Source organism: Curcuma longa, chromosome 13, assembly GCF_044706935.1.
Source record: "Curcuma longa cultivar G26 ecotype Majalengka, Jawa Barat chromosome 13, ITB_CL_G26_1.1, whole genome shotgun sequence".
In the NCBI taxonomy this organism is placed as follows: domain Eukaryota; kingdom Viridiplantae; phylum Streptophyta; class Magnoliopsida; order Zingiberales; family Zingiberaceae; genus Curcuma; species Curcuma longa.
In genome coordinates this window covers 8,679,676-8,703,683 of record NC_133873.1, presented here as the reverse complement: position 1 = coordinate 8,703,683, position 24,008 = coordinate 8,679,676, and the positions used below count along the sequence as shown (strand labels likewise).

At 36.0% G+C, this 24,008-nt stretch overlaps 1 non-coding gene across 1 annotated transcript; it reads left to right on the top strand.

Moving 5' to 3' along the window:
- Positions 1 to 4,355: 4,355 nt before the first annotated feature.
- On the top strand, positions 4,356 to 4,428 carry TRNAA-AGC (transfer RNA alanine (anticodon AGC)). Its single transcript has one exon. It is a non-coding gene; the product is annotated as a tRNA-Ala (tRNA).
- Positions 4,429 to 24,008: the final 19,580 nt, after the last annotated feature.

Sequence of the window (24,008 nt, the reverse complement as noted above, 5' to 3'; positions counted from 1 at the left end):
TAATCTAAAATGGATCTCATAAATGCTTCAATCTGTATGAATGACAATGTCATACTGATGTATCAATCAAGAATCAACCAAGTATACATTTCACATTCAAATGCAGTATACATACAGTCCAATACATATATATCACACACACAATGCAAGCATATGCATGATGCAACTGCTTACACTCGCTCCAGTACTCATGTATCTATATGAGACTGAGGGTGTCCGACATTCAAATGGCCATACATCCATCCCTACAGTAAAGTAGTCTGGTGTCCCAACAGTAGGTAGTCATCTATAGCTACGTACATCCTATGATCAATGTTTACCCTCTAATACTCGTCCCTGAGTATCACTCCCATACTCTTTGAGTACCATCCCTCGTCAGTGTCAAGGTCAGAACATCGACTCGGCTGCGTACAGGTCATACAACCACCATCACCATGATGGCAATGGGAGAATCATAACCACCTAATCTAAACATGCCACTACAGGCCAACTATCCATAACGATGGACCCACAACATTGTGGCTTACAATCATCATCATGCACCATGATGTGATGATCAAGCAATGATGATCAACATCTACTATGCTAAATAACATGCATAGATAATAGATCTCTATTGATCACATATATCAACCAAGGATAAGAACAGTAAATCATATAGATAAGTAGAGGTTCATACAACAGCATGGATAATCATAAGATCAACTGAATTAAGGACAAACACGGTATAAATAGGAATATAATAAAGGTATCTAATCCACAAGGAATAGGAATGTGATCAATGTACTAACCAATAATAATAGAAAAGGAAAACATGCACTGGAAATCAAATAGCTCTGTATTGACCAAATATAGAAATTACCCACCTGATGAACTGCACGTCGAATACAAGAATCCCCAGAAAATATATCCTTGTATATAATCAAATCCCACAATCACTCAAGGTCCTACAAATACAATAACCAATATATTCACTAACAAATACATAGGTCTAGCCAATAAAAGATCTAACACTTATCTTAATCCGTATCTAATCCTAACTGTAAACAACAACCCTCACTGATTTCTAACCCAAAACGACCAATCCTAATTGGACTCCAATTAATCTCAATCGGGTCATCAATAATCCACTTCAATTCAACTCATGTTAATCAATCGAATCCAAACTATCCCAAACCCAAACCTAATCTATCCATATCCACCTCCACATTAAACTGCAACTAATTAAACAACAATACCAAGATTCCAACACCATAGAATAGGATTAATCCATTAGCCCTAACTGATTCAACCACCCATTGAAACCAACTGGATTCAAGAAAGAGGACTCACCTCTGATCAGATTGAATGCCCCATATCCAATACAGCTCTGCCCTAATCCAGATCCAATCCCTAGCTCACTGCTGAACTCCAAGAATTTCACTGTCACAGATCTGTTTCAACCGTTGTGATCTCATCAAGAACAGATCCCCAGAACATCAGAATAGATCAAACTACAAGAACCAACTTCAAAGAGCTTATCTCAGATCGATCAGACCCTTTGCCCTAGAAATCTAGCTCAGCCCCGATCAAACTCGCCACCGATCAAGACTAATTCTCCTCTCGGTTGAATTCAAGAAATCCATCGATCGGTCCCAATCAAACTACGAGGCACGAAAAACCTCAGAAATTCGAAGAGATCCAATGAAATCCAATGAAATCTCCACGAGAAAGTCTCACGCATTGAAGAGTTTGACTTACCGATTTCTTTCCTCAGCTTCGTCTCCGTTGCTACGCGTCGATCGCTGGCCACCGAACGGAACGCAGCCACCCTGGCAAGAAGACGAGCCAAGGGTCGAAGTTCTCGATCGCTGGCAGCTCCTGTCGTCGTCGGCACCGGCTGCGGACACCCGAGTGCCAGTGTCGGTGAAGACGAAGGAGAACAGAGGAATGCACATCGAAAATAGAGGAAAGAATCGTGAACATGTGGCTTTAAGGATTTCTTACCGGGTTTGGTTTCGGGTTTGGTTAACAGGATCCAATAACCTTTAACCATTATCCCTTATGGCTTAATGGGGCTTTTAAATGGGGCTTTAGGCCTACCCAATTGGGCTTAATTGGGTTCGTTTAAAAGGCTAAATAGGCTCTCAATTGGGTTAGCTAAATGGGTTTAATCATGAAACTCAAATGAAACCTAATCCAATAAGTATCTAGCCTTTAATAATTAATGAACCCCTTAATCCTTACCAATTATGGTTAAATTGTTTACAATTAACCCTTGCAATTTCTCGTATTTTACAAGTTCAATTTCAATTTTAAAATTTATTATTCAATTAAACTAAAAAATATATATATCAAAAGAAAAAAATAATGGGTAATTCAAAATTAAGTGAACCTATAAATCTCTAATTAATGATTAAATCTCGCTTGATACTTGATTATTTTGATTACATCAGTTACTTCAATTTTTAACCAAATTAATAGATATTTTATCAGTTTAGTTTGTTCAATTTTTATTTGAAAATTCAATCGGTTCCAATAGTTTTAAAAAATTTAATTTTTTTATTTTGATTAATTCGGGTTGATTTGGTTTAAACCAAATATTAAAATTTTAATATAGGAGATATAGCTCAAGTGGTAGAGCGCTCGCTTAGCATGGAAGAGGCACGGGGATTGACACCCTACATCTCCAAGTTATGTTTTTAAATTTTTTTGATATAATGTAGTTTGATCTAAGTTGCTCACAACATAAAAAAAATTTGAGAAAAAGTAGTTTAATATAGTTGCACACAACATGGAAAAAACAATTTTAAGCCTATAAAAACATACTATATTTAAATTCAACTAGTAGTAACATAGTAAAATTTAATCACGAGAATTTTTTATGCTTTATAAAGTTTCTCTTTTATTAAAAATTAATTATTAAATACTTTTGATTTGGAATAATTAATAGAATTGATTGAATTAGTTAGGTGCTTATGTTGAATTAGGTAGGGGTTAGAAAAAGTTTAGTTAAATGTACCGAACTAGTCGATTATAAAAATTCAAATCATTAATTTTAAAATTTCATTTTTTTTTCTAAAAAATTAGTTGTATCTATTAATTCAGTTTGGTTTTGATTTTAAAATTCCTTATTTAGTTAAACTAAATAAGTTTAAATAAAAAATAATGGATAAATTCCTAACTATGTGAACCTATAAATCTATAATTAATCAGTAAATCTCTCTTAATACTTGAAAATTTTGGTTAATTTGATTTTTGACCAAATTAATCGATAATTTAACGGTTCGATTTATTCAGTATTTATTTAAAAATCCAATCAGTTCGGTTAGTTTGAGAAAATTATATTTAATCATTTTTTATTAATTTAATTTAATTTAGTTTGATTTTGTCCGAATAATCAACCCTAGAAGTAGTGGATGTAGCTTAGATGATAGAGCGCTCACTTAACATATAAGAGGTATGAGAATTGATACCCCTCATCTCCATATTTTTAAAATTTTTGTGTAAATGTAGTTTAATATATTTGGTCTCAACTTAAAAAAACAATTTTTAGGCCTATAAGAAAATTAAAATATATTTAAATATAACTATTACGTAGCAAAATTTAGTCACTAGAATTTTTTATGCTTTATAAATTTTATCTTTTATTAAAAATTAATTATTAAACACTTTTGCATTGGAATAATTAAGAGAGTTAGTTGAATTAGTTTGGTCTTATGATGAAGTAGGGGTTGTAGCTTAGATGGTAGATCGCTTAACATGTCAGATGCATGGGGATCGATAAATACAACTATTTGTAACATAGCAAAATTTAGTCATGAGAATTTTTTTATGTTTTATAAAGTTTCTCTTTATTAAATATTAATTATTAAATAATTTCAAATTGGAAAACTTAAAAGAATTGATTGAATTAGTTTGGTGCTTATGTTGATATAGGTAGGGGTGAGCCCAAGTTCGGTTTAACCAAACAAACCGACCGAATTTAAATATTCAGTTTAGTTATTTTAGAATTTAAGTTTTTTGTAAAAAAATCAATTATATTAGTTAATTCGGTTCAATTTAAATTTTAAAGTTTCTTATTCAATTAAACTAAATAAACCAAATATATCAAAAGAAAAAAGTAATGGGTAAATCTAAATTAACTGAACCTATAAATCCTTAATTAATCATTAAATCTCCCATGATACTTGATTATTTTGATTACATCAGTTAGTTCAGATTTTGACCGAATTAATCGATATTTTATCAGTTTAGTTTGTTCAATTTTTATTTGGAAATTCAATTGGTTCCAATAGTTTGAAAAAAATTTATTTTTTTTATTTTGATTAATTCAGTATGGTTTGGTTTTAACTAAACATTGAAATTTTAGTGTAGGGGATGTAGCTCAAATGGTAGAGCGCTCGCTTAGCATGCGAGAGGCACGGGGATCGATACCCCGCATCTCCAAGTTATATTTTTTTAATTTTTTTCAGATAATGTAGTTTAATCTAGTTGCTCACAACATAAAAAAAATTTGAGAAAAAAGTAGTTTAATATAGTTGCTCACAACTTGAAAAAAACAATTTTAAGCCTATAAAAAATTATACTATATTTAAATTCAACTATTAGTAACGTAGTAAAATTTAATCACGAGAATTTTTTATGTTTTATAAAGTTTCTCTTTTATAAAAAATTAATTGTTAAATACTTTTGATTTGGAATAATTAATAGAATTGATTGAATTAGTTATGTGCTTATGTTGAATTAGGTAGGGGTTAGAAAAAGTTTAGTTAAATGTACCGAACTAGTCGATTATAAAAAATCAAATCATTAATTTTAAAATTTCATTTTTTTTCTAAAAAATTAGTTGTATCTATTAATTCAGTTTGATTTTGATTTTAAAATTTCTTATTTAGTTAAACTAAATAAGTTAAAATAAAAAATAATGGATAAATTCCTAACTATGTGAACCTATAAATCTCTAATTAATTAGTAAATCTCTCTTAATACTTGAAAATTTTGGTTAATTTAATTTTTGACAAAATTAATCGATAATTTAATGGTTTGATTTGTTCCGTGTTTATTTGAAAATTTGATTGGTTTGAGAAAATTATATTTATTCATTTTTGATTAATTCGGTTCAATTTGGTATGATTTTATCTGAATAATCAGCCCTAGAAGTAGTAGATGTAGATAGTGCGCTCGCTTAACATACAAGAAGTATGGGAATTGATACCCCTCATTTCCATATTTTTAAAATTTTTGTGTAAATGTAATTTAATATAGTTGGTCTCAACTTTAAAAAAACAATTTTTATGCCTATAAGAAAATTAAATTATATTTAAATATAACTATTAGTAAGGTAGCAAAATTTAGTTACTAGAATTTTTTATGCTTTATAAATTTTATCTTTTATTAAAAATTAATTATTAAACACTTTTGCATTGGAATAATTAAGAGAGTTAGCTGAATTAGTTTGGTCTTATGGTTGTAGCTTAGATGATAAATTGCTTAACATGTCAGATGCATGGGGATCGATACCTCGCATCTCCAAGTTATATTTTTTTAATTTTTTTGAGATAATGTAGTTTAATCTAGTTGCTCACAACATAAAAAAAAAATTTGAGAAAAAGTAGTTTAATATAGTTGCTCACAACTTGAAAAAAACAATTTTAAGCCTATAAAAAAATTAAACTATATTTAAATTCTATTAGTAACGTAGTAAAATTTAATCATGATAATTTTTTATGTTTTATAAAGTTTCTCTTTTATTAAAAATTAATTGTTAAATACTTTTGATTTTGAATAATTAATAGAATTGACTGAATTAGTTAGGTGCTTATGATGAATTAGGTAGGGGTTAGAAAAAATTTAGTTAAATGTACCGAACTAGTCGATTAAAAAAAATCAAATCATTAATTTTAAAATTTCATTTTTTCTAAAAAATTAGTTGTATCTATTAATTCAGTTTGGTTTTAATTTTAAAATTTCTTATTTAGTTAAACTAAATAAGTTAAAATAAAAATAATGGATAAATTCCTAACTATGTGAACCTACAAATCTCTAATTAATCAGTAAATCTCCTTTAATACTTGAAAATTTTGGTTAATTTGATTTTTGACAAAATTAATCAATAATTTAACGGTTCGATTTGTTCGGTGTTTATTTGAAAATTCGATCGGTTTCGTTAGTTTGAGAAAATTATATTTATTCATTTTTGATTAATTCAGTTCAATTTGGTTTGGTTTTATCCAAATAATCAGCTCTAGAAGTAGTGGATGTAGATAGAGCGCTCGCTTAACATACAAGAAGTATGAGAATTGATACCCCTCATCTCCATATTTTTAAAATTTTTGTGTAAATGTAGTTTAGTATAGTTGGTCTCTGTTGATGCAGTTTGTCCTGATTGTTATTTTGATGTTGACACAGATTTAAGTTAGTCGACTGATGTTGCCCTTAGTCGGCTGATGTGGTCGATCTGTCGAGTCATCTTACCTTCTGCTTGCTCGGAATTGATGACAGTCGACTGATGAATACATCCAGTCGAGTCCATCACCTTCAGTTGACTGATGTGAAGCTCAGTCGAGTTGTTATACCTTCTGATTGCCATCAGTCGACTGACCTTCAAAGTCAGTCGACTGATCTCCAGAAACGACTCGATTGGAGTTAAATAATCTATTTGACTGATGAGGCGTATCAGATGTAATTGTCACGACCCGGAAGACGGCCGTCCGAAAAATTTCGGCAGCATCTCCCCTGTATCTATGACAATTCCCTGGATACATACATATATAAAAGGCCCACACGGCCTATCCATAACAGACTATGGATTTATACAAGGAAATAAAAACAAATGTGACCCACACGGTCACTCAACACATCCTACTATATATGAAATGCATCCGTACAATCACTAACGAATAAAACTCGTTAAAACCGATTCGTACAGCGGAAACATATCTATTCTAAAGATAAATCCAAAGTAAGGATAAAACGAATACTCGTCGGCACATAGAAATCACCAAATCCAAAATACGGATACGAAAGTACGAACTCGAACTACAAGTAATAAAATCACCACACATCACCACACAGACACATAAACAGATACAATACCCACGAATACAAATAAACCATAAGTTGCTGTGAGATGGTAAGACTGGCAGGATCTCCTCGGCATCAGCTGTAGTCTTTCTACCTGATATCTGGGAAGACAGAAAAATCCCAGAGTCCAAATGGTGAGTACAAATATACTCAGTGGATAATCAGAAAGAAATGCATGCTCAATAAGGTAAAACATAAAAGAGCAGGTATAGAAGAAGCATAACAGTAAACAATGAGAGAACAATGTAAAGTATCGTAACTCCTACAGATATCATATAAGCAATGCTATATCTCAGGTACATATAGTAATCCATAAGCATGATCATGTTATGCAATGTGTCAACCAAGTATCAATACAAGTACACAATCACTTCATAATGTAATGCACATCCATACGGTCCAATGCATGTATATAAATCTCATCATGCAAATATGTGCATATGATGCAACTGCCCCACTCACTACAGCACTCGTGCAAGCATCTGAGGCTGGGATGGCCGGCATCTGGGGATCAGTACTCCGCGCCCTACAACAAAGTAGTCCGGTGATCCAAATCGGGGATCAGTGCTCCCATCCGGTGATCCCGTAGCTATGATAAGCTACATATCCTATGGCCAGTGCTGTCCTCAATACTCGTCCAGAGAATCACTCTCGGCTGCGTACAGGCCATACAGCCGGGCTACGTACAGGCCATATAGCCAGACTGAGTACCACCCCATCGCGGTGTCGAGATCAAGCCACTGACTCGGCTGCGTACAGGCCATACAGCCGGACTGCGTACAGGCCATACAGTCCCCATCACCATGATGGAAGGGTAACAACCACCTATATCACTATAGGCCAACTACCGGCAAGATACACCCACATCTTTGGGATTTACAATCAAGCTCATGCGTAATGATGACATGATCAAGTCAGAATAATCATCCTCTACCATGTTAATTAACACCGTGTTAATTAACATGTGTAGGTACTAATGAAAAGTCCTACTGATCACAGGTATCAACATGATGATAACATAACTGAAATAGAGACAGTAATCATAAACATGGATAACAATGATCTCAAGCATCAGAGGTATAAACAGAACTGATAATAAGGTCAAAGAAATACGATCAAGCATGTGATAAACATGAGTATCGAAAGCATCTAATCTATAACAAGTATAAGAGCATGATAAGTAACCTAATCACTAGAAATGAAAGGAAGCATGCACTGTAAATAGGAAGAGAACTGTATTGACTAAATACAGTAGACTATCCACCTGATAACCGTAGATCAAATAAGAACCTCCAGAAAGTATACTCCCGTATAATATCGAAGTCTCAAAATCAATCAAGGACCTGCAAACACAGTATCACATCCTAAATACCAGAATATATCAAATAAACCCTAAGTTATATTTTAAGGGTTAGTTTAACTCAATCTCGTTAACCTAACTCGGGTTAAATTAATCTAACCTTTAGGTTGATATTAACATGGTTTAATTAATCAATCAATTAGTTGTATTAATCGAATCGATCAATACAACTAACCTCATGTATAATCAAACCTATGCTAATCAACCAACCTTAGGTTAGACTAATCCAATCTTTAGGTTGATACTAAATAGGGATTAACTAATTAATTAATTAATATCATTAATCAATTAATATAGTTAATTCTCTATTTAATCAACCCTAATTAACCCACATTAGGTTTAATAGGTATTAACCCAACTAAACTAATCATGGTTAATTAGATCCAAGTTTAGGTTATCCATAACCTAATCTGTAAATAGGCTTCATCCTTAATTAACCAATCGATCTAAAGGCATCCAATAAATTTAACTGATCGCACAATGTCCTCTCTAATGATCAAACTCATAATCAACAGGACTTCCAAATCAAGGAACTTAAACTCTAATAGAATTCAAAGCCTTGATCTAACATTAACCTACTTCGGATTAATACACTTAATCAATTCTATTTTAGTTTCACACAACCTGTCAAATCCTACACAGATCCACTATCAATAATCAACCATCTAAGCCTAGCAACAACAGTAAGAACTTAAGCAACTTACAAACCACTCCAATAAATTCACAATTAATCTCAGAAATCCTACTTGATTCCAGATTCTCCTTCTCTTGCCTCCAACACTCCCTCAAGAATCGGGTCATTGACACAGGGCTGTGGAATCAATCAGCCATCAAAATCCAAAGCAAGAAGAGCAATCCAGCTCATAAACCACATAAACCCAAAACCTAACTCAATCTTATCTTACCTATTCGGCTTCTCCTCTTCAGATCTTCCTCTTGCTTTGCGGTCAAACCCAAAGGAGCTCCTGATCGATCTGCTCAAGACCAACCAATTGAGTTATGAAACTCAATCAGATCAAAGCAATCAAAGGAAAACTCACCTTGAGGGAACCAAAGATCCCTAATCAAGCTCCGATCGGTTCAACCAAGGAAGAGCCGCCGATCAAACAACCTAGATCCAAATCCTTTCGGCTGGAATCAAAGAAATCAAAAAGGAGATCTCAACAATCCGTTCCTTAGTAAGCTAAAGATCCAAAGAAATCCATTCAAAATCCCTTACCTATCAGAGCCGATCTCTTCCTTCTTCACCGCGTCGCCGATCTCCTCCTTCTCGGCGTCGCCGGTTGCTGCCCGATCCGCACACCTCCAAGCAAGGAACCGAAGCCCTAGATGGAAGCCTCTTGTCGCCTCCTCTTGCACCGTCGGAGCTCCGCCGTGGACACGCGATCGGAACGAAGAAGGAAGAACAGGGCGTCTCGCGGTGAAAACAGAGGAGAGGATCGCGACTGAGGAGAACAAATCGCGACTCCTGCCCTCTAAAGGTTTCTTAACGGGCGGATCAGTATTTAACGGGTTCGGATCCTATAACCCATAACCCAATAACCTATTAAGAGTTGAGTTCAGACCAGGTTCGGTTCAGGCCATTACTGTAGCAAACCGGACTAATCTTGGTTCGCTTGGTTCGCTAACCAATCGAACTCCCGATTTGACTCAAACCAATTTTGTTTGATCCGTCTCCACAAGACGAATCTTTTCATCCTTTTTATTTTATCAAAACCTCTTCTATTACGAACCAAACCAAATTGGTTCAATTTGGTTCAATCTTGGTTCATTTGGTTCACCAACCAAATGACCTCTGATTTGAACGGAACCACTTTCGTTCATTTCGTCTTCATAAGACGAATTCATTCCCTTCCACTAATAAAATTTCTAATCATACCCAATTAGGATTAAATTATTTATAATTTAACCCCTAAAAGTTTCGTATTTTACACAACTAAATTGTCAACGATCTTCGTGATGAAATTGAAGTCCTAATATTGTCTCTCAAACTAGTTTTCTCATCGTCTTTAGTTCTATTTTCATACTTTACTTGCTTTCACAATAATTCTTTCAATTTGATTCATCTAGATAACCTTCTGTTGCATTTAAACTGATAAACAACTCCATAGCTTGAGGATGATAATTTTACTACTTGACAATGACTATGCACTTGCAGTTAAAATACATCACTCGGCGAGGAGCTTTCCGATCGAGGGAGTTCCCGTATGCGAGCGTCGCTAGGTGGAGCTTAAGAGAGGGATGTCTATCCCGCACGAAGGAGATGAGATGATGATTAACTCTGATGGGGTATCCCCAGATACATTATAAGTCTTCCCTTTCAAGTTGAGATGAATAGCAAAATTGAATGAAGTCTGATTAAAAAGTAGGCAAATGTCGAGAATGAGGAAAGGATGAGAAGACTCCCTACATAGATATATCCTACAATAAATAGCAGAATGGGAATGCTCCCAACGAGCATGCTTTGAAACTGAGCGCATGGTTGGAGTCTTGTATAAGTAGAGCGAGATATTCCTAATGGGGATGTTCCTAAAGTAAGTGCATGGTTAGAGTCCTGTGTTACACTACAAGAAAAACAGTCATAGACATCGGTTTTCTACCGATGTCTATGAGAAAATCGACCGATGTCTATGAAGGCGATGTAAAAGGTCTGACATTTTAGACATCGGTTTGTAACCGATGTAGTATCAATTAACAACATTGGTTTGTAACTGATGTAGTACCGATGTAGTATCACTCAAAGACATCGGTTCTGCAACGGTGAAAAATCGATGTAATATCTGTTTAATATCAATTTTAGCAACGATTTTCGACCGATGTAATATCACTCAACGACATCGATTCTGCAACGGTGTAAAACCGATGTAATATCTATTTAACATCAATTTTAGCAACGGTTTTCGACCGATGTAATATCACTTAACGACAACGCTTCCAAACCGATGTCATTGAATCTAAAACTGTTGTAATAACACTTATTTTTTTTATGTTGTTTGTAAATTATGATCGAGCAAGAGTACAAAAATATTATAAATTCACACAACAAATCACAAATAGAAAAGCACCGATATATTTAATCACCTCAATATTTACAAATAACCAAAAGTAACTAACACAAATATTATTCTTGCAACATATTACACATTCCCTCAGCATTTTCATCCCCAGAAGGATCACCTTCAGCCCCATCGTCCTCTTCCTGGTCTTCGTCATCTTGTTCATCATCATCCTCTTCGTCCTCATCTGAATCACCATCATCCTTGTTCTCTGGCACAACTTTATTCTTGCTCTTTCGAAGTAGCTTTCAAAGAAACGAAACTAAGATTATTCACTGGTACCATATCAGGATCATAACTGCTTTGAGGTTAAGGTAACAACATCTACCTGTAAATTGCATCAGGACCTTCAACAAGTGAAGCAGTTTAATTTGACGACAAGCCCATCTGAAAGAGAATATTCATCACTACAACAATGCAAACAAGTAGCATGGTTTTTTAAAAGGATCTTCCCATAAAGCATAATGCTTCCCATCCTGAGTAGAGCATGTTCAGACAATGGTTTAACACTTGTTGCCACCAGCATAACTAACAAAGACTTATAATCGCTTGCAAAGAAAATTATACCTCCAGATCACCTTGCTCTATCAGATTTCCATTAGATAAAAGCACTGGATAAAGAGACTTATCAGCTTCAATTCTACAAGTATATCTTGCCATCACATCAGGGCGATCCTGACAATAACATTTACATAAATTGGGAACCTTCTTTTTCACCAAATAAGATTCTTACAGAAGTAGCATCTGAATGAACATATTCAGAGTCCATGTACAACTGAAGATAAAATTGAAGCATATTAGAGTGATTATGAAAAACCTGATAAAAAGTTATTTTCCGAAAACCTTCAGCTTCACACTGTGTGCAAAATTTTCCAGAGGACTTGTACAGACCCTGAAAAAAGAAACTATCAGTAAAGCATGAAGCTACACCGCTAGCAACCACAGCAATATAATACCTCTAATGATGTATTCTTTTGTGGATACATCTCTGTCTCAATTTCAAGTGTAAATGCACTAACTGGCAGCGATAGAAGGGTCAAATGACGATGATCCAATTGAAAATCTTGGTTCTGAAATGATATGGAAAATAAATAAGTCAAAATGAAATGCTACATTTTTTATATTTGTAACATTGCATACGGAACAAAGCTGCAGAAATGTTTGCTTGCATTTTTAAGCAAAGCAAACTTCAATTTGAAAATAAGATCATACAAAAGCATTAGATAAATGCTTAATAAGCTAGATTATAAAAACTGTCTTTGACTGAAGTTGATTAAGCTGTTAGGATAAATAACAAACAAAATCATTAATTCAAGCATTCTAAGTTACTAAAGAGTTCCAATGAGTAAAGTAAACTAGGAGAAAATTCCAACGAGTAAAGTATGCTATCCTAGTGTTACAAATATACAATACTTAAGTGAATTTTTGCAAGAACTAACAAATTATTTTTTGTTAGGAGAAATAACACAAACAAAATTAGTAATTCAAATATGCTAAGTCTGTTAACTAGTTCTAAAAACTAAAGTGAAATAGGAGAGGATTCATAAAAACATGGCCACATTTACTTCCCAACAAACCCAACATCAAATCCTCCAAGAAAGTAATTGTTACCTTTTACACATCACCCATGAGCTAGAATATGTACAGAAGCTACAGTCCTTTACATTGCATGTACTTACTCCTAACAATAAAAATTCAACCATCTACTTACTCCTAACAATCCTAACTATCCGGAATCAAAATTTCAATTAACTACGATCCAAACATGACCAATAAACAAGAACGAACAAAATTAAACATAAATGGATAGCATGAACAAAATAGGATAAATTTGATGCAAAACATAACAGAATTTCTACTAGGCAATTTAACAAACAACTTGCATTCAAAAAGAAAGAATTCAGCAAATGTAACAAAGTAAGCTGTAAGGAAATAACAAGGAATAAAGTAACAATTGTAAGGGGGGATTAAATTAACATCACAAGAAAGTGCAATCAAACAAAAGGAAGTTAGAAGTTGCTGAAATTCGTTGTGCTGTATGCTGTCCACTCGTGCAGGAAAAAATGGAGGACTGCTAGGCTCTATCCGACCGGCTAGAGCGTTGCAGATGGCTATGGCGTTGTTGCTGCTGATGGGGCTGATGGCTGGATGAGGGAGCTGCTGTGGCGTTGTGGCTGGAGATGGAGAGTGAGCGTTAGATGAGGGGCTGGTTGTGTTGAGGAGTGGAGATGAGTGATTGGAGGAGGTGGTTGTGACATTGGAGGTTGTGTGCGTGAGTGGAGCTTGACGTGAGGTGGAGAGGAAGGGATATGTGGCGTGAGAGGAGTGGGTGGTTGCTGCTTGGTGGAGTTGTGAGTTGTGAGGTTGTGTGAGTGGATGGTGTTGATGGGTGGAGGTGTTGTGAGGGAGGACGTGAGTGGATGGGAGGTGTATGATCGGTGATGGAGATGGGAGGGTGAGGGTGGTGACGTGAACGTGGAGATGGGGAGGAAGGGGGACGGCGTGAATGTGTGTGAGGTGGAAGCGTGAGTGGAGTTTTTGTGTGGGGGTGGTGGCGTGAACGGGGAGATGGGCAGGAAGGGGAACGGCGTGAATGGGTGTGAGGTGGAAGAGGGTGGCAGCGTGGTGGAATGTGGAAGATGGGGGCGTTGGGGATGCTGTAGAGTTGAGGGAAGGAGATGGCTAGGGATTGGTAAGGTGGAGATGTGTGGTGGAGATGGAAGTGAGGTAGAGATGTGTGGTGGAGATGGAAGTGAGGTGTTAGGGTTGATCTCCTCCTTTTCTTCCTCTTTTCTCACCCTCCATTCCTTGGATATACAATTTAGATTCATTGTGGATATTCTCCTTGCCTTGAGTAGTCAAGTTCCAAATGGAGGGTTGAGATGAAATCTTCATCATGATATTCCACTTAGCCTTTGATGTGTCATTTAAGCCTTGATGACAAAGCTATCCTACAAATCAAATTGGATAAAACATAAGTTTAAAAATGTAGAAAAATTTAAATATAATCAAAATACATCCAATTACAAATATGTGTCGTCCAAGGCATAAATGTACAACTAAAACCTTAAATTTCATTACTAATGATGTCAATTTAACCATCAATTATGTTAATCATCACTGGGTCAGGCGGCAAGGGCTTGCAGACTGGATGAATCTGCAGGAGGAAGGTGAAATGGAGATTAAGGAAGTGACGCGGCGACGGAGGAAGCGACACGGCGGAGATGTGCAAGGAAGTCTGTGGAGTTGAGGGGGGAAGGCATAGGTGGCGGTGCCGTTGAAGACGCGGCGGTGGAGCAGAGCCCATCTAGGGTTTACAAGGGCAAGCGCGCAGTGGTTAAGTCGGTCGGGTGTAGGGAATTGGAAGCACGGGTTTAGGGGTTTTAGAAGCGCGTAGTGGAAGAAATATTTAGAGGGAGAGAGGGAAAGAAAAAACGAAAATATACAACGGTTTTAAATTGTTGTTATAGCTTCCAAAACCGTTGTTGAAAGCGCAAATAGACAACGATTTTAAATTGTTGTTATAGCTTCCAAAACCGTTGTTGAAAGCGCACATAGACAACGGTTTTTAAACCGTTGTCGTAGTCTTCAAAAACCGTTGTTGTAAGCGCACATAGACAACGGTTTTAAAACCGTTGTTGTATCCTCCAAAAACTGTTGTCGTAGTCTCCAATCAACCTCTCAAAGACATCGGTTTTTGTTAAAACCGTTGTAAAAAAGTAAAAGACATCGGTTTTGCCATAAAACCGATGTCTTTTGAGTGTTGTTAAAGACCGATTTTCTTGTAGTGTTAGTAGTGCGGGGATGTTCCCAAATGAATCCATGACTAGATTCCTACGTTAGTAGAGCGGGGATGTTTTCAACAGGGATGTTCCCAGAGTGAGTGCATGGTTGAGTCCTGTGTTAGCAAAGTGGAAATGTTCCAAAAGTGAGTAAACGGTAGGAGTTTTATGTTAGCAGAATAGGGCTATTTCCAAAGGGATATTCTCAAAGTAAATGTGTGGTTGGAGTCCTGTGTTAGTAGACCGGGGATGTTCACAACGAGGATGTTCCCAAAGTGAGTGCACCTTTAGAGTCATGTGTTAGTAGAGCGGGGATGTTCCCAAAATGAGTATACGGTTGGAGTCTTGTGTTAGCAAGGATGGGATGTTTCCAACGAGGATGTTCCCATCTTAGAGGTAGTTGAGAGTGAAAAATAAACTGTGTTGGGTCTTGAATAATTATGACAAGTATGAGGTCGAGCATCCAACTGTGTAATGAGGCTAAGACCATGAGGCTATAGAGTAACCAAGCCAAGGGTGTGTGGCTAAGGCCGAGTGACTAAATCAGGGTCGTGTGGCCGAGCAACAAATCGAGGTCGTTTGGCCAAGCTGAATGACTAAATTGAAGTCGTATGGCCAAGCAACTGAATTGAGGTCGTGTGGCCAAGTAACTAAATTGAGGTCATCCGGTTGAGCTGTCAAATTTAGGCCCTATGACGGGGGTTAAATGACTGAATTGGGGTTGTGTGGCCAATTAATTGAATAGAGGTTATGTGACTGAGCAACTGAATCAAGGTCATTTGGTCAAGCTGAATGATTAAACTAAGGCCATGTGATTGAGCAACTGAATTGAGGTCGTGTGGGCGAGCAACTGAATTGAGATAGTGTGACCAAGCTGCTGAATTGAGGCCTTTGTGGCTGTGATGAATGACTAAATTGAGGTAGTGTAGCCAAGCAACTAAATTGCAAACATGTGATCGAGCAACTGAATCGAGGTCATTTAGCTAAGCTGAATGATTGAATTGAGGCCATGTGGCTAAGAAATTGAATTGAGGTTGTGTGGCTAAGCAACTAAATTGAGGTCGTGTGGCCACGGAGTAACTAAGTCAGGGCTAAGATATCAAATTAAGGTAACTGATTACTTGGTTTTGGGTTGAGTTGGTGGCCACCAAGGACTGGAGTCGGTGCCGAGTCGTTAGATTGAGCTAGTTGATTACTAAGTCAAGGCTGAGTTGGTGGTCGCCGAGGACTGGAGTCAGGGCTGAGTTGTCGGATTGAGGTTCACTATCAACTGCCGCTTGGGTGACTAGTGAAGGGTGCATCACATGTCCCACCTCCAAATCAAATCAAGGAAGAATTGACAAGCTTTGATGATGAAAGTGTGGATGGATCCGGTCGGCTAAGTTGATTTTATTGACTCATATCTGTAGTCATCGCTTGGGCTTTCATCGCACATGATTGGCATGTGACCTATCAATGTGATCCATTCAAATAAGTAGCAGTCATTCATATTTATGAGGCTGACGTTGGCACATGTAGGGCACAAATTGGCCTTTGATGTCAATGTTTACTGTTTGTCCCTTAGTCTCGATCGAACAATCGCACACTTTGCCTTCTACCTCATCTCAAATGTACACGCGTACCAACACTTTTCACTAAGCGGTTGCTACCACAACCATTGGATCAAACCAAGAAAAACGGGTGAAATCCCTACCATCTACTGATTGGCATGACTTTTCACTGCACCACCTCATTTGGCTATAAAAGAGGCCGAGTTTGATGAAATAGGTTGCTACACATTTTTACTACTAGCACTGTAGCTCATCATTTTTTTTCTCCATCTCCATCTCCTCCAACATCCGACTCTTTTGTTTCACATACGCCCTTCTTCACTCTCTCTTTAAGTTATTTGATTAGTAACTATTCTGATGCCTTGCAAAAATTCTGCCTCCTCGTCTAAGGGCGCAACCGGGTTGAGCTAAGCAGGCTTCCAGCCCTAGTTTAAAACCTACCACTCTAGGCTAGCCCACGATGTTTGCTGATCTTTACCTTCCCAATTTCACATCTCGTTCGACTATCTTCTAATACTTGCCACCGTACCGAACAACCTCACCATCCGCAGCTCAGTCTACAACCTTTTTCTTAGGAGTGATCAAAGGCGGGTTCCGCTTCCCCTTTCACTTGTTCTTGCTAGAGATTTCCATGTATTTTTCACTTTCTCTGTATCAATTAAGTCTTAATTCTTTCTGATTCTTGACCAACTTTTACACCGTCTTTTCTTATTGGACCTTATCCCCTCTTCTTTTCTTTTCTATTGCTTCTTCCAACTCAAGATGGTCGAGTCGAGAGTATTTTACTTCATGGCTCAACAAGAGATTTAGTTCATGATGGGTGGCCCAATCTCCCATAAGAGTTGGAAAGAATAATACTTTTTTGTTCGCTTGCCTATTTCTTTTGATTTCTCATCCGACTAACTTTGTGCCTTACCTGCCTGACCCCCTTTTGTCATTATCAAGAGAAAGAGGAGTATAAAACAACTATCCTACTAATGGGAGGCCAAGAATTCCACCTTGGTCTACTCCTTACTGAGCAAACTCTCGCCCGAGCGGGATTAAGTCTAGCTCCTCAGAATCCATACTTTTCACTCGGTAAGCTTTGCTCTCTTTCACCTGTGTGTGTTGATTACTAGTAACATATTAAATGTGTATGTTTACAGAGTTTGCAATCATGTTAGCCGACCTAAGGAGTTGTCCACCAAGCGAAAGAGGGCTTCTGAGCGGATAACAACTGCTTTTGGGAAGTCATCTACTATCGGCTCATCCCTTCAACTCTTAATAATTTTGTTGATTGGAAGAGAAGGATGGAGTGCATTCTTACGAGTCACTTAAGCTATTGGAAAGTCATTCAAGAAGGAGTTGACCTACCTAGAGACTCAAAAAGTGAGTTATTCAAGTTTGACTCATGGACGAGCAACACCAAGCAACAAACACAAAGGCAACCACCATCATCCTTTGTGGTCTAATTCAAGTTCCACTTGAGAAAGTCAGGCAATTTAAGGATGCAAAGGATCTTTGGGAGTAGCTAAGTGCTAAAAATGAAGAAGCTGAATCAGAACAAGCTGGCAACACCTTTCCTATAGCTCAATCAAATTCCAAGGACTCAATCGAATTAGAATCAGAACCTGAGTTAAAGTCCGAACTTGAATCAAAATCCAAATCCGAATTAGAATTAGAACCTATCAAATTCTGAACTCAAACCAAAATCAACATCTGAATCAAAATCAAAACCCAAGTCAGAATTGGATCAAGGCAAGTTAAAGGTAATTGAGTGAGATAACCTCTTTTTAAAGTTAATTTATTTATTAAAAAAATATTTCTTATTGAAAATCTAGTGTTTAATTTACTTAGCACAAGAGATAAAGTAGAATCTTCCTCAACAAAATATATTGTTAAATCTATTAATGAATCAAGTTTAACCTTATTAGGAGTTAGACAAAATAATGTATACACCGTTAACTCTAGCTCAAATATAGGGATAATTATGTGGATTCACTTCATGTTAAACCTAGGAGAAGATAGAAATATTTAGATAAAAAATAAATAAACCTCCAATTTAAGGGGAGCTAACTCTTAGAGTTACTTAAACTAGGATTTAGGTCATGTTAGGTTTAGTTAGTTGACTAGTTTTGACTTATATGATTTGGAGTATGTTTAATCACTTGCAATCTTACTTATGTTGACTACTCTATTTACAAGTTCTACTTGGTTGTGACTATTTGATTTATTCTTAGTTATACTTAACTTATGCATGTTTGACTACATGTTTGGCTTTCTTCAATATATTATGCATGCCTATTTTTTTGATATTATGCATGCCTATTTTTGTTGAAAAACATTCTCTCCATATTAAAATTTTGATGTCTGAAAAAGGGGAAGAGAAAATTAAGGAAAGTTAAAAGTTGAATTTTAATTTCTTCAAAAAATTAGGGAAAGTTAAAAGTTGATTTTTAAATTCTCCTTATAAGAATTTAACATAAATTGGGAGTTATGATTAAGGGGGAGATTCTAAAATATGTTATTTATGTATGGCTGCATTCAATACTATCTTTTATCATACATTGAATATCATACTTATTATATAAAACTATTTTTATAACTAACTTTAACTTAGTTTTCATACGTTCAAATAAGAAACAATTATTGGTGTCAAGGGCACTATAGTGAACCTAGAGTTTTGATATATGATTAAGTGTAAAGTTAAATTGTTGTGAATTGATAATTTTATGTCAAATAAAGTAGGTTACTTCACAGATAAAGTCCTAGTTGGGAATCAGACAATTAGTAGTTGGGAGCTTGGTTGGGAACCAAGCAAAAAAGCCTTAATTGAGAACTAGGCAGAGCAAGTCCAAGTGGAGGCAGCTGAAAACTGTGGCTTGACAGACAAGTCAAAATGGAGGTAGTTGGAACCTATGGCTTGACAAATCACACTAGATGGGTCAGTTGAGAGCTGAACATCTAGCCAAGGTACGCGTGAGTAAAGCTAAAATCTATATCATACTGATTATGTGTATCAAGTATAGGGAAGCAAAGTTTGACAGTTCCAAGTGATCGAGAGGGAGCTCGAGCGATTAGCTAGAGATAACATTTGACCATTAGAGTCGAGGTCTCGTAAGCGACTAGAGCGAGGGGTGGGCGACCGAGATGCTTCCAGGTGACCAGTATAAATGAGATTCAATGATTCGAAAAAGCAAGTCAAAAGTGGAACTTGACTTGGCTCCAAGCGACCGGGGAGAGTTTAGTCGATTGGGATCACAGATAACATTTATTACTAGATAAACATTGCAACCATGTTAGCAGACTCTCAGGCAATCGGGGATGATCTAATCGACCGGGGGTGACACGTTAACATCTAAAAAATATTTATAAAAGGAGCCACGAGGTAGAGCTTTCAAGCATCTCATTCTCAATATACTTGTGCTCACATTTAGTGCTCTTCGAACACTACGCGCTACAACTTCATGCTTCATTCTCCATATATGGCAACATAAACATAACATTATCATTTCTTAATTGTCGTATATTCTTGTATATTGTGCTTTATTTTTAGATTCTTTTTAAAGTTTTTCTACCTTATAATCTTTCTAGAAAGGAGTTAATCGAAATAAGAATCAATTTATTTATGTTTTGCATCGTTATAATTGTTACATGCTTTATTAGAAAATAATATTACTTTTAAAATATTTGATTTAATTGTTTATCTTAATTCGGTTGCATTACTTTGTCAATATTCTTAGAGTTATTTTTCATCCTTTAAAGCTTGTAAAATTTATAACGCTATTAACTCCCTTTCTAGCATCGAGTTCGATCCTACAAAAACTCTGTCCACGTCGGATCCTGCCAGTTTATCTTCTAACACGTCAAACTTTGGTGCTTATTGTTGACCATGCAACCACCATGTCTGCATCTCGAAGTTTGTCTTTAGTCATGTCAACTTCTCTAAAGCTTATCCCTCCTCCGAGTTTGTCTTCTGACACGTCAAACTTCGATGCTTATCATTGACCATGCAATCGCCACGACTGCATCTTCTAGCATCGAGTTCGATCCTACACAAACTCTGTCCACGTCGGATCCTGCCAATTTATCTTCTAACACGTCAAACTTTGGTGCTTATTGTTGACCATGCAACCACCATGTCTTCATCTTGAAGTTTGTCTTTAGTCATGTCAAATTCTCTAAAGCGTATCCCTCCTCCGAGTTTGTCTTCTGACACGTCAAACTTCGATGCTTATCGTTGACCATGCAATCGCCACATCTGCATCTTGAAGTTTATCTTTGGTCATGTCAAATTCTCCCTAGCTTATCCCTTAACACCTCTATTGTCATGTCGTCACTTCAAGACTTATTCGTGTCATGTTAGCATTCTTGTGCTTATCCAAACCATATTACCAAACACATCAATTGCCTCGTTAGCCTTCTTAGCCAACTCAGATTACTATGCCACCTATGCTTTCGGTTGATCGAACCATTCTATTAGGTGATCGCTTTAATCGTTCAATCGACCAAACTTACCTTTTGGTCAAATGAATTCTACAATACAAAGTTAGTACATAATACAGTATAAGATAAGTTATGAATGATCTAATTAAGATAGTTAAGTAGTAATCGTTTGATCTTGACTTCGAACTCCGAGTGGGATTCTTTGTCAGATCAATGCCTAAGTTTTGTCCTAGCACTAAGGACATGTTCTCACTACCTTCTTTTTTGAAAGGCCTCTCCACTATAGGAGCTTAACTTCTTTGCATTTTGTTAAACATTTGGTCTAATTGACTTGTTTGGACTTTCTTTGCTTAGCATCCAATCCTTTCACCCACTATGTCTTCTTTTAACTCGATGTTCAGTCCTTATTGACTCATCAAGTCCATCTTGCTAGATGTCTAGTCCCGCAAACCCATATGGACTTTCTCTGTCTGATGTCCAATCCTCTTAATCCGCTAAGACTTCCGTTGTTTGATATCCGATCCACCTGACCTACTAGGATTTTCCTATTAAGTTCTGTGCACTTAACAAATCACAACATAGGTTTGATTATATGATGCTCCTTGCACCAACACTATGTTGGAAAAAATCACAACATAGTCATGTTGGTTTCAAAGGATCAGGACTATTATGGTGTAATTTTATAAAGATCAGCATCACTATATTGGAAAAATCACAACATAGTGGTGCTAATTTCGAATGATCAGAATCATTGCGATGTTAATTTATAAATATTTATACTACAGTCTTGAGAAATCACAACAGAATGATATTGGTTTCGAAGGATCAAGACCATTATGATGCTAGTTTTCAAAGATTAAAATCAATATGTTAGAGAAATCACAATATAGTAGTACTAGTTTTGAAAGATCAGAACCTGTGTAATATTATTGTTCAAATATTAGAACCAATATATTGAAGAAATCACAATATAGTGGTGTTGGTTTCAAAAAATTAAGACTATTGTAGTGTTGGTTTTCAAAGATCATCACCACTATATTGGAGAAATTAGAATATTATAGTGCTGATTTATACAGTTGAGGACCATTAAAGTGATGGTTTTGAAAGTTCAAAATATGTGGGGTATTGTTGTTGAAAGATCAAAACCAATGTGTTGGAAAAATCACAACACTGTGGAGAAATCACAATATAATTTTTCTAAATTAATAGGGGTCTTGAATTAATAGTTTTTGAGTACGGTAAGACTCAGGAGAGTAAAAGAAACCTATTGGATAAAGTTTGAACTGAAGTTGACTTATTTAAGTCTATAAATGAGTTTTAGTTAAAACTCATTGATGACTTAAATATTTTTAAAATTTTAAAATTTTAACATGGACAAAATCAAGAGAGTATAAGGAATCTATTAGTGTTGTCCTATATTAAAGTTTAGATATGACACTGTGTCAAAAATTAAAAAAAATTAATATTTTTAAATATTTTTTCTAAATTAATAAAGGTTATGAAGTAAGAGTTTTTGAGCCTGATGAAATTCAAGAGAGTCAAAGGAACTTATTGGATCAAATCTCTTGATATTCCATATTTGGATTACTAAAGTAACGATGCTCATGAAAATAATACTAAGATGGTAATGCTTTTATAAAATAAATATCAAAATGTAATGTTTTAAAGAAATCAACATTAAGGTAGGAATGCTTTTAAAAAACCAATACCAAAGTGGTAATGTATTGATGAAATTAATATTAATGCGATGATGTTTTGACTAAATCAGTACCAAATATGATGATATTTTAACGAAATCTGCAGCATTAAGGTGGTGGCACTTTAAATAGTATGAAAGTAATTTTTATTTTTAATTATTTAATTTTTCTTTTTAAATTTTATTTTATTTTATTCTTGTAATTAGCTATTAAAAAATAAAATAATAAAAAGAATTTTATTTTTTTACTTTTATTAACGTTCTTTAAATTTTATAAATTATTTTTAAAATAAATTAATTTTTAAAATTTTTAAAATATATAGATAAATTTTTAAAAATCATAATAAATTTAATGGCATAATTATTGTTCCGGTTAGATACCGGAGACGGTGAAGTCACCAATCAAATATTATGCCACTCAGACCGCGACAAACCTTTCTAATCGAGGGAACCTGGGAAAGAAAAACACTAAACCAAGAGGGTTAGCTAGCTGCCAGAGATTCCGACGGGGCCACTCCGACGCTCAAGTTAGTACAAGAATGAAGAGGAAGAAGAAGCAGTAAAAGCTTGAAAATGCAGAAGATTCCCGAGAGCTTTCTCATACCTATAGGGAAGCCTTTATACTCACTGAGGTAGATGGCGATGAGGCGAGGCATTTGAGGAGACAGATTTTGTACATTCCTGACAAGTGCGCAGACATGCCAGCATTTAGGGGACAGAACCTGCGGGCCTAGTAACCGGCGAGTGACTTGAGTGTGTGAATCATCCTTGTCCTTTAGCGGGGAATAGCAACTCGAGCAGGTATAAGCCTAACAACTTAATAACCATCCTCCTTTTACGGTGAGGCTCACATGTGTACGTGTCTTGTAACGGGGCGTTGTGCTGTTGCCTTTAGATAAGGAAAGTATAAGGACACTGGTGAGATGACGTGGCGGAGTGGCGCAGCGAGCTCGGATCTGTCGAGGCAGTGCCAAGCAAGGTAAGACAATGTAGAGGACTAGCCGAGCCCACCTTTGTGAGGCTAAAATAATCGGGTGCCGGGATAGTTGAGCAGCAGGGAGGCCGAGATGGCCA